The following is an 11,358-nucleotide window of genomic DNA, read 5'->3' as shown; positions in this document are numbered from 1 at the left end:
CTGCTCCAAACTTACTTCAAACGTACTTCTCCGTCTGTTCGTATGAATGTAACACATCATAAGAAAGTGTTTCACCGCCGTTCAAATGCACTTTGGATCACATCATTTATATGTATAAATGTTTTCCATCTGAAAGGACTAAATATTAAATGAAACAAATTACAATAAAATGCAAAGTAATCTCTTCAGTAATCGAAATACTTTTTGAATGTAACTGTATTCTAATTACCAAAGATTTAAATTGTAACTGTAGTGGAATACAGTTACTTATATTTTGTATTTTAAATACGTAATCCCATTACATGTATTCCGTTACTCCCCAACCCTGTATAAATATATATATATATATATACACTGTATATGTATACACATACTGTGTATATTGACGACTTAAATGGAAGAGTTACTTATTAATATGGCACACTGAGTCCTCCATTTTATACTGAGTACATCCTATTATATATTATATACTGTATATATACATTAGGGATGTCAAAATTACCGTACTTCTGTACCAATAAGATTTCACGATACCAGTGTTTATGGAGTACCAGTAGAAACAAGCACCGACTCAATTCAATACCTGAGCGCTGTCAGACTGCAACAAGACTGCTTTCAAATGCTCACAAACAAATTTGACATATTTTGGAAAAAAATGCACAATTAATCTAATTAAAATTGTAATAGGTCCGAGTATGACTATTAAACCGCAAAAGGATATGATTTAATTAAATTAAATATACTGTCTGTATGTGCTGCATGCTTTACAGTGAATATGTGAAGCTGCTCATATGCTAAAATCACCACATTAAGAGCATCACGCATGCTGTGTGTGTTGTAATAGATGACAGAACAGAGCACTTATTCACTGTGAATTACATAGTGCCAGCAGATATATATATATATATATATAGTCTTATTTAAAGTAAAGTAACAAAAATTATGTGCGTTACAGTTCGGGCAGGGATAGGTTCTGTTCATGTGTGTTTAGTGATAGAGCACACAAATGGCTAAAGCACCTGTCGTGCCGATTTAACACCATGACCGACACCTCCCAGAGAACTGGGTTGTGGACAAGCGGGATGCGTGCATTTATCAGACCCAAAACCCATCAGGCGAGGGAATCAAGGCTCGTCTAGGCCACTTTGATGACTCTAGTTACCCTCGGGCTGATCGTGCGCCCTCCGCGGCAGCGATGACTAATTCAAATGTCTGCCCTACCAACTTTCGATGGTACTTATGTCGTCTACCATGGTGACCACAGGTTACGGGGAATCAGGGTTCCGATTCCGGAGAGGGATCTTGATAAACAGCTACCGCATCCAAGGAAGTCAGCAGGCGTGAAAATTATTGATTTCTACTTCGAGCACTGCCTTATGGGCCACACCCACAGCCAGAACCTGCGGACGATGACACAGATAAATGCTCCTGTACAAGCAGCGCTTCAAGCATGCCTTCAGTTCATCCAGCGTCTATAGTGGTACATGTTATGAAATCATTCTAAATTGTTTTGCTGTACTGCGCTGTTTTATGGTGTGATGGTTTTTCGGCAGCATCCTTTTTTTGCACATTTGCAACTTAAATGTGCGGTGGTGCTGAAAGCCCTTATATTAACTACTGCAGGCACACGCTCCTTCATTTACAAAAATCCTGATTCATTAACATTAGAATGAGGGTAAGAACAAATTCATGTGTGTACGCACCTGCTGTGAATCTGTCGGACATTTTTCTTGTGCATATAAGTACACAAAATCAGTGAAACCCTATGTTTATATAATTAAATCATAGTATTTTGTGCATTAATAATTACACTGAGCCATTTAAACAACTGCTTATCTGGAGATGTGAAGCTACGTTAAAAACACCCACACAAGTGGAAAAGTCAAAATAAAAGCTTGATTCAACTTACAACAGAAATATGTTTGTACTGTATAGTAAAGTGTAATATTCACTCAAATGTATATTCACAACAATAATAATTATACTGTAATACTAATGTTATGCAATATCTCACAAGCAAGAGTGCTGTTGTAATGAATACAAGTTTTTATTAATGTTTTCATTTAAAATGTTCTGCTCTGTTGTGCAGCACTTTATTTGACAAACAATAAGACCAGTGTTGTGTTTTAGATTATGCTGAGGATCTTTACAGAAGCACTTTATTTGATAAAAAAAACAAAAATGCAATGGTATTTTGAAAAGCATCTGTTCCATTTTCATTGTATTAATTAATTTGATTAGACTTCATTTTGATGCTGAAGTTGAATTAAACTACAAAACATGGAATAAAAATGGAAAACATAAGATTTTAATATATATATATATATATATATATATATATATATATATATATATATATATATATATATATATATATATATTATACTGTATATTACACACGTATCCTGAATAAGTGATTCAATTAATGACATTTGACATACTATTGATGAACTAGGCCACCAAACCAGTTGTGGCTGTTTCAATGTGGCAGCAGTGTGGAATTGTGGGAAAATGACACAAACCACTGTGAAATGATCATTTTCCTTTGCAACAGCTATTTACGCTGAAGCTCCAACCAAAATGCCATTTTTGTCTATGCATGCATTTCACAACAACCAATGTGTCCTCTTAAAAAAAAAAACTGCAAAAGAAGTTGATGAGGAAATAATACTGAGCCAGATAGTCACCTAAACCGCATGGTATGTAACCAGGGCTGATACAGAACAGCAACTATGACAGATTTTTGCCCAAAACACATACGCGATAATGTCAAGTTCATTATTTCTGAGAATTATCGAAAGGCCGCAACACGTTCCGAATTTCTTTTCCGTCGATCTCAAGCAGCATGCGCGCTTTTGTGATCGTTAGTGAGAAAAGTGTGATGCAAAACATTCCTTTGTGACCGCAAACATTTTGCAAAATTGCAAGAATTGGGTCTGGACAGCCTAATTGAGGTAAAAGCAATAGCAAAACAGCGGGTGGTTTGACAACCAAAAGGTTTGAGTGGCAAGTTGGACCTTGTTTATTTTCGGGCCAATTCAAAGCATTTTGTGTAACTTGGCTTTTACCGAAAACCTCGCACCTGAACAAAATGGGTTGAGAGGAACTATACAAGTGTATCTGATGATGCTTTCTGGCTTAAGGCATTTCAACAGTGCCAGAATTGTCTTTATAAACAGGAGGATATGGGCAAAGGGCATCATCCTTGCCTGGTTCATGTCTGCTTGTTTGGATATCACATTGTAGAATGAAAAACCCTACAGACACAAAGCATGGAAGTACAACAGCTATGCTGGTAAACATAGTAAATTATAAAAAGGAGTATACATGACAGAAAGGATATTACAAACACACAGCAAAGACTTTGCATGCTAAATTTGAAAGGAAATGTTCACCCAAAAATGAAAATTCTGTCATTATTTAATCACCCTCATGTCATTCCAAATGTTCATACTGTTATTTTATACTTTGGAAAACACAAGAGGATTTTTAAAGAATTTCTTCATACAGTTCTTTCCATTTAACAACAGTTTATAGTGATTATAGTGATTTGTCAAGCTCCAGAAACCACAAAAAAAAAACAAAAAACATCATAAAAGGAGTCAAACTGACTAGTGCGCTAAATTCCAAGTCTTCTGAAAACATATGATAGCTTTGTATGAGACTCAGATTGAAATTTTCAGTGAATAAAACTTAAAGGTATGTTCCGAGTTCAATACGGAACATTTTAAAAGTTAAACTCACTCAGCAGCATTTGTGGCATAGTATTGAAACCACATAAAAATCATTTTGACTCGTCCCTCGTTTATTTGAAGAACAAAAAACAATCGCAGTTAATGTAAGATACTTACAATGGAAGTGAATGGAGCCAGTCCATTAACAATAAAATACACACTTTTTAAAAGTGTATGCGTTATATTAACATGATTTTAGTGGGATAAAATCGCTCACTACACTTATCTGTGTAAAGTTATATCCAATACCGGGATTACAGGGTTTACCAGCGCTACAACGTCATGACAACGATGTTTTATATTCAATATAACTTTACACAGAAAAGCTAAGTGAGTGATATTATCACACTAAAATATTGTTAGTACATACAGTGTAATGTTTAAGTCTTATGGCTAAGCTTTTGAAACTGTGTGTTTTAATGTTTTTGGACTGGCCCCATTAACTCCCATTGTAAGTGCCTTAATGTAAATGTGGATTTTGCTCTTTTTTTTAAATACACGAGGGAGCAGTCGAAATTATTTATTATGGCAATCAACATTATGCCACAAATTCTGTGGATTGAGCTTAACTTGTTTTGAACACGGAACACTCCTTTAAATTTTGGTATTTTACTCAAAGCTATCATGTGGCTTCAGAAGACCTGGAATATTGGACATTGCAAGTCACTGATGGTACTTTTATTATGTTTTATCATGCCCTTTTCGGAGCTTGATAGACGTGGAAACTGAACTGTCGTTGTATGGAAAAGAGCCTTGTGAAAATTCTTCAAAAATTCTCCTTTTGTGTTCCATGAACAAATATACTGGCATACAGGTTTGGAACAACATGAGGATAAGTCAATAATGAATGGAGCAAGACCACGATGGCCGCCAAGCTCACCAAATTGCAAAACACACACACACACACGTAATGCATGTCAAATTGGCATTGCATTCAGGTCTGCCAAGAGATTGTAGCTCTGGATGTTTCCAATTTGCCATAGTAAACTCAGGTGACAAGGCACAAGTCATAACCCACTCCCCCTCTTTCTCCTTTCACATGGCTGTCTGGTCCAAAACCACCCACATTTCTACTTTAGCGATTGAGAAAAAAAAAAACAGTAGCAAGAATAAAGGGCCCGCTCACGGCAGGGGCTAGAGGGAATATTGGCAGTTCCGCACACAAAGGTGGCCCTGAAAATAGCCCCCTAGTACAATGAAACCTGCCACTCTGTCTATGAGATAATGTCTAATTGAAAACAGTGCAGCCATTGTGCCGCTGTCACCGGCCTATTGTCCAAAGCCTCCTCCCTCCCTCCGCACACACTTTTTTTTTCCATTGACGCGGTGTGATTGTTCCCTGCCATTGTGGCACCCGCACCCCTCACTCTCTCTCTGTATTGTTATAATTTCATTACTCGTTTGTTTTTTGTTCCACATCTCCTTTTGCTCCCCTGCAGGTCTTTTGTTCAATACATTTAGGCACTTATATTGAATTGCCAACACAGGGTGTGTGTGTGCGCGTGTGTTTGTGCATGCAAAAGTCTACCTCACGGACAAAATCTACCATTATAGGTGGAAAGTGTCCAATTTAAGTTAATGTAAAGTTTGAGTTATTTGTACAGTAACAGAAAGAGCAGAAACAAATGTAATGTAAATAGTGAACACAAAAGATAATACATTTTGAATGGTACACCAAAGCAATAAGCAACAAAAGATGTTATAGTGCGCTACATTTAGGCTAATGATATTACTCTGCAGAAGAATTGTATATTCTAATAATTATTATTAATTAATGTATTAAAGCTGAAGTGTAATCTTTTTCGTTACTAAAATATTCAGAGACAACTATAAGTAAACAATTCATAGGATGATTCCTCGAAAACTGTAAACACTGTGTCTCTGTCGTGCTATAAAAATATTTTCAGGGGCCTGGGTAGCTCAGCAAGTAAAGACGCTGACTACCACACCTGGATTCGCAAGTTCAAATCCAGGGCATGCTGAGTGACTCCAGTCAGGCTTCTTAAGCAACCAATTGGCCCGGTTGCCAGGGTGGGTAGAGTCACGTTGGGTTAACCTCCTTGTGGTCGCTATAATCTGCTTCTCGCTCTTGGTGGAGTGCATGGTGTGTTGTGTGTGGATGCCGTGGAGAATTACGTAAAGCCTCCACACACGCTACATCTCCACGGTAATGCGCTCAACAAGCCACGTGATAAGATGCACGGATTGATGGTCTCAGACGCAGAGGTAACTGACATTCGTCCTCCGTCACCCGGATTAAAGCGAGTCACTACGCCACCACGAGGACTTAGAGCGCATTGGGAATTGGGCATTCCAAATTGGGGAGAAAAGGGGAGAAAAAAAATACAAATATATATATACATATATATATATATATATATATATATATATATATATATATATATATATTGTATATTTTCAAAATGTAGGATGGCAAGGGAAGAGTCATTTATATTCAAGACGAAAGTTATATTAACGAAATATTCATTAGTAAAGCTCTATGTAATTGATCGGAGAAATTATAACCCAACTCTAACCCTATCCCTAAACCTAACCTTAAAGGTGCACTCGGTAACTTTTGTATTTGTGTTCATCTTGGACTTACACTGACACCTAGGATGCAGCATCATTTAAAGTCAATAGCTTTCAGTTTCAGATCCCATTGTAGAAATGTTGTATTCACAGTCAGCCATGATTACATAAAAACAGCTTTTATAAGGTTACTGATATGACTGGAGTCTTCATTTTAATGTGAGTGGTCATGATATACTACATATATTGCAAAATTACAATTCATGGCTTTAGGAGTTAAATTTTTTTTTTGAGGAAAAAATGTCTGAGTGCACCTTCAAAGAAATATGCCAGGTTCAATACATGTTAAGGTCAGTAGACAGCATCTGTGGCATAATATTGATAACCACAAAAAATACTTTCGACTCGTCCCTCCTTTTCTTAAAAAAAAAAGCAAAAAATCAAGGTTACATTGAGGCTCTTACAATGGAAGTGAATGGGACCCATTTTTTGGAGAGTTTAAAGGCAGCAATGTGAAGCTTATAATTTTATAAAAAGCACTTACATTAATTCTTCTGTTAAAACGCATGTATTATTTGAGCTGTAAAGTTGTTTAAATCATCATTTTTACAGTTAGGTTAGTTGACATCACATCGTCACCGCAATGCAGTAGTAAAATTTGCTATAAATACACAGAAAAGGTTTATAAGTGATTTTATCACACTAAAATCATGGTAACACACATATTGTTTATGTCTTGTGGCTTTGTTTTTGAAACAGTGAGTTTTCCTGCATTTAGAGATTGGCCCCATTCACTTCCATTATAAGTGCCTCACTGTAACTCAGATAAATGATTTTTTCTTTATTTTTTAAGTATGCCAAAATATTTATTTATTTTTATTTAAACGAATCAAGAGCAAGCATACAGTATATGTCTAATACATTTTCTCTCTGCATGCAGGCAACATGTATATTAATATGTACCTAAATTTGATGAACTCAATAATTTAATAAATACTTTTGAATACACAAATGACATTGCCTTTGTTAATTTACAAAATGTCATTTTAGAAATGAAGGTATTTTGATGATCAGTGGCAGACAGGGGGGAGTATTTCTATACTATAAAAATATTAAAAGTAAGAAATAGTCTATTAAAAGTGACTTTTATCATGTTGCAGTTGCCGCCGTTTTATAGCTAAATGTACAATTGTTTTATCCAATATCACACTAAGTATGCTGTCTGCATATTGAGTGCTTGCAAAATAACATAAGCATCACTTTGTTGTCTGGCTTGTTTAGTGCCAACAACGTGTGATTGCCTTCATGTTATCGGCTATGCATTCCTATAGCTGTTGAAAAGAATACACAAAAAAGTGCATTGCAAACTATACCCTCTATCAACACCGATCATCTGATGATGCTGAATCACGGAAACATCCGGAGCTTGTTCGTTCTTCCTTTGCACAGAGTCCGATCTGATTTGGGTCCTTTTTACTTTCAGGGTCTGGATCTTTGCCTAACATTGCCACGTCCATTTCTGCCAAAGTGAGTCACAATGAAAAATGCTGCAAATGTTTCCTTGGGTGAAAAAGAGAAACAAAAGCCCTTATCGGGCTTGCATATTATTGTACGTGTTTATAGGAGAAAATTTGAGGCATTATGTATAACGACCAGACTGTTAAAACAAGATAAGCAACATGTTCACAGGTTCACGCTCAGAGCATGCTTTGGTGGAGTGTCACCAGAGTTTGTGCTTTCATTTTGCCATCTACAGTGGGGAAGGTATTTGCCATCCTAGTGCTGGAGTCTACCATAGAGGAAACCCGGCCATTTGTAAAATGGGGTAAGTTGTCACAAGGGCTAACTATAAGCTTTTGCATCAAAAGTCCAATTTCAAAGATAATTTTTAGGTCACTTTTCTTCAACTTAAGCTGCAGTCTCAATAAACTTTGCAGTCCATTCACTTCCATTCAAACGCATCTGAACATGGGAGTCCGGAAACGCAAGCTCATGTGAAGAAATTTCACAAAACCAAAGTTCAAGCTTGGCCGCATGACGAATAGAATATCACACACTGACCTCTTGGCTCAATACAAAGAATACATATTTCAAAGCTGCATGTTTTGATTGTTGCAGGAAAGTGAGTAGATGGTATATTTTGATATTTTGAACATTACAGTTGTTGTTTTTGTTTTAGAATTTATTAAAATCAGAAACCATTGAGTGTGACATTATCCTGTCCATTGCAGTCCAAAATAATTTTGTATGCTCAAAGCCATAGTGTGACCACGGGTTAGTTTTAATTACAATATTGTCTTATTTTTCTAATAGCTGTTGTGTTAATTAGTGAACACAAAAAACAAACCACACTAGCATGCATTCATAAAGGCAAGGGCAGTGTTGTAGTCGAGACCAGCTCATCCAAGTCCAAGTCCAGTACGAAACCAGAATAGGTTGAGTTTGAGTCTAAGACAAGAGTTTTTCATGAATGTATTAAATGTATAGTTTAAAGGACTATTGACTCTAGGCGCATATACCAAATAACCCTCATTTATTATTTTCTTAAGCTTATGTTGGTTAAACAATATTACCAGTTGAGAATACAAATTAAATAAATGACAGGTTAAGGGAAAAATTTGTATTACAATTATGACATGTCAATGTTAACAAAATATCAGTGAAAAACTTAAATTAAAGGTTCAAAGTGCCTATGTGGCTTAGTATGGCAATACAAACTACTAGCTTCTGTATACTATTATATTCCACTCAAGTCAAGTAAACATTTCTGCTTTACTAAATACAGTATTACTGTCCTATAACTAAAATGGGCCTAATAACCAAACAAAATAATGTATTATATTTGACAATGTTTACGTAGAATGTGAATATAAACATTTACATTCAATTTGTTAATAATTTCTTCAATCGCACTACTATATTTCATTGTAAGTCAAGTAAGCATTTTAAAGTATGCACACCTCTTCAGACACTACTACACCACTGGGTCAAACATCAAGATCTCTGATATTGTCAGTCAAAAATATGTGTTAGATAAGTCGAAGCTTTCACTGTATATTTTTTTAAAAGGGACTCGACAGGACTCGGGGTTAAGTCTGAGTCCGGTCTCGAGTACTACAACACTGGGCAAGGTTCACCTATATAATTAAGGTAAATTTTAAGTGAAAGGTTCAACTGGGTTCTCAGGACAAGAGATTTTTTTATACATTTCAGGTCAGGGCAGATTGTAGCTAGAGGCAGTTTTACCTTTTTGCTTTTTAATGAAATATTTTGTACTTCATAATTGTGTTACTGTTTAAATGTGTTGCTGAAAAGTCATAAAATAGCTAATGAAGGCAATTTAATTGCAAGTTTCCCTTGTGACAACTTACCCCACATAGTGCCTGCTATTGGGGCACATTGTCACAAAAGGTAAACATTTAAATTAACTGTATACACTGATGAGCCAAAACATTATGACCACCTACCTAATATGCTGTTGGTCCTTCGTGTGCTGCCAAAACAGCGCCGACCTGCCGAGGCATGGACTCTACAAGACCCCTTAAGGTGTCCTGTGGAATCTGGCACCAAGACATTAGCAGCAGATCCTTTAAGTTGCGAGGTGAAGCAACCGTGGATTGGACTTGTTGGTCCAGCACATCCCAGAGATGCTCAATTGGATTGAAATATGGGAAATTTGGAGGCCAGGGCAACACCTTGAACTCTTCATCATGTTCCTCAAACCATTCCCGAACAATGTGTGCAGTGTGACAGGGCACATTATCCTGCTGAAAGAGGCTACTGCCATGAAGGGGTTTACTTGGCCCAGCATACGCAGCCCCATAGACAGGGGTGCGATGCACTGTGTATTGTGAAACATTTCTCCTGTAACCATCATTAAAATTTTCTGTGACTCATTCCACAGTAGACATTCTGTCAGTTTGGACCAGATGGGATAGCCTTCGTTGCCTTCGTGCATCAATGAGCCTTGGGCATCCAACACCCTGTCGCCGGTTTGTGGTTTATCCCTCCTCGGACCACTGTCGGTAGGTACTCACCACTGCTGACCGGGAGCACTCCAAAAGCCTTGCCTTTTCCAAGATGCTCTGACCCAGTCGTCTGGCCATAACAATTCGACCCTTGTCAAAGTCGCTCATGTCTTTACTCCTGCCCATTTTTCTTGTATTCAACACGTTGACTACAAGAACTGATTGTTCGCTTACCATCTAATTTACCCAGACCTTGACATATGGCCTTGTTAGATAATGATCAATGTTATTCGCTCATCTGTGTATTTTTTCCTAGGCAATAATGGTGTAAATGTTCATAATGGAACTGTTCATAGATTTTTGGTAGCCAAAACTGTAAGGTCTGTACAGAAAATGACATTCAAAAATAAACCCTGCCTGAGAAAATTCAAATGAATAAAAAGTGTGACAACTAGCCACAATCTTATCAACACGGCTCAGAATGTTTAACTTCAAACCGTAAACAGGCATGCACACAACCCTTGTGCACACTGGATAAATTGGTAAAGGCCCGGGCATACTAAGTTTTTCTGTGTTCCGTTTTTTCTTTCTTCTGCTGAACACAAACAAAGATTTTTAGATGAATATCTCACCTCTGTAGGTCCATACCATGCAAGTCAATGGTGACCAGAACTTTGATAAAGGCAGCAAGTCTCCAGTGGTTAAATGCATGGCTTTAGAAGCTATATGATAGGTGTGAGTGAGAAACAAATCAATATTTAAGTCCTTTTTTACTATAAATTATCCTCCCTGCCCAGTAGGTAGTGATATGCACAAAGAATGTGAATTGCCAAAATAAAAATTAAAAATTAAAAAACAAATGTGAAAGTGAAAGTGGAGATTTATATTTATATAAAAATGGACTTATATATTGATCTATTTCTCACCCAAACCAATCATATCGCTTCTGAAGATGTGGATTTAACCACTGGAGTTATATGGATTACTTTTACGCTGCCTTTGTGTGATTTTTAGACCTTCAAAGTTCTGGCCACCATTCACTTGCATTGTATGTACCTACAGAGCTGAGATATTTTTCTAAAAATCTTTGTTTGTGTTTAGCAGAAGAAAGAAAGTCATACACA

The sequence above is a fragment of the Myxocyprinus asiaticus genome, chromosome 35 (genome assembly GCF_019703515.2).
Source record: "Myxocyprinus asiaticus isolate MX2 ecotype Aquarium Trade chromosome 35, UBuf_Myxa_2, whole genome shotgun sequence".
Taxonomy (NCBI): Eukaryota; Metazoa; Chordata; class Actinopteri; order Cypriniformes; family Catostomidae; genus Myxocyprinus; species Myxocyprinus asiaticus.
Note: the sequence above shows the minus strand (reverse complement) of the source record.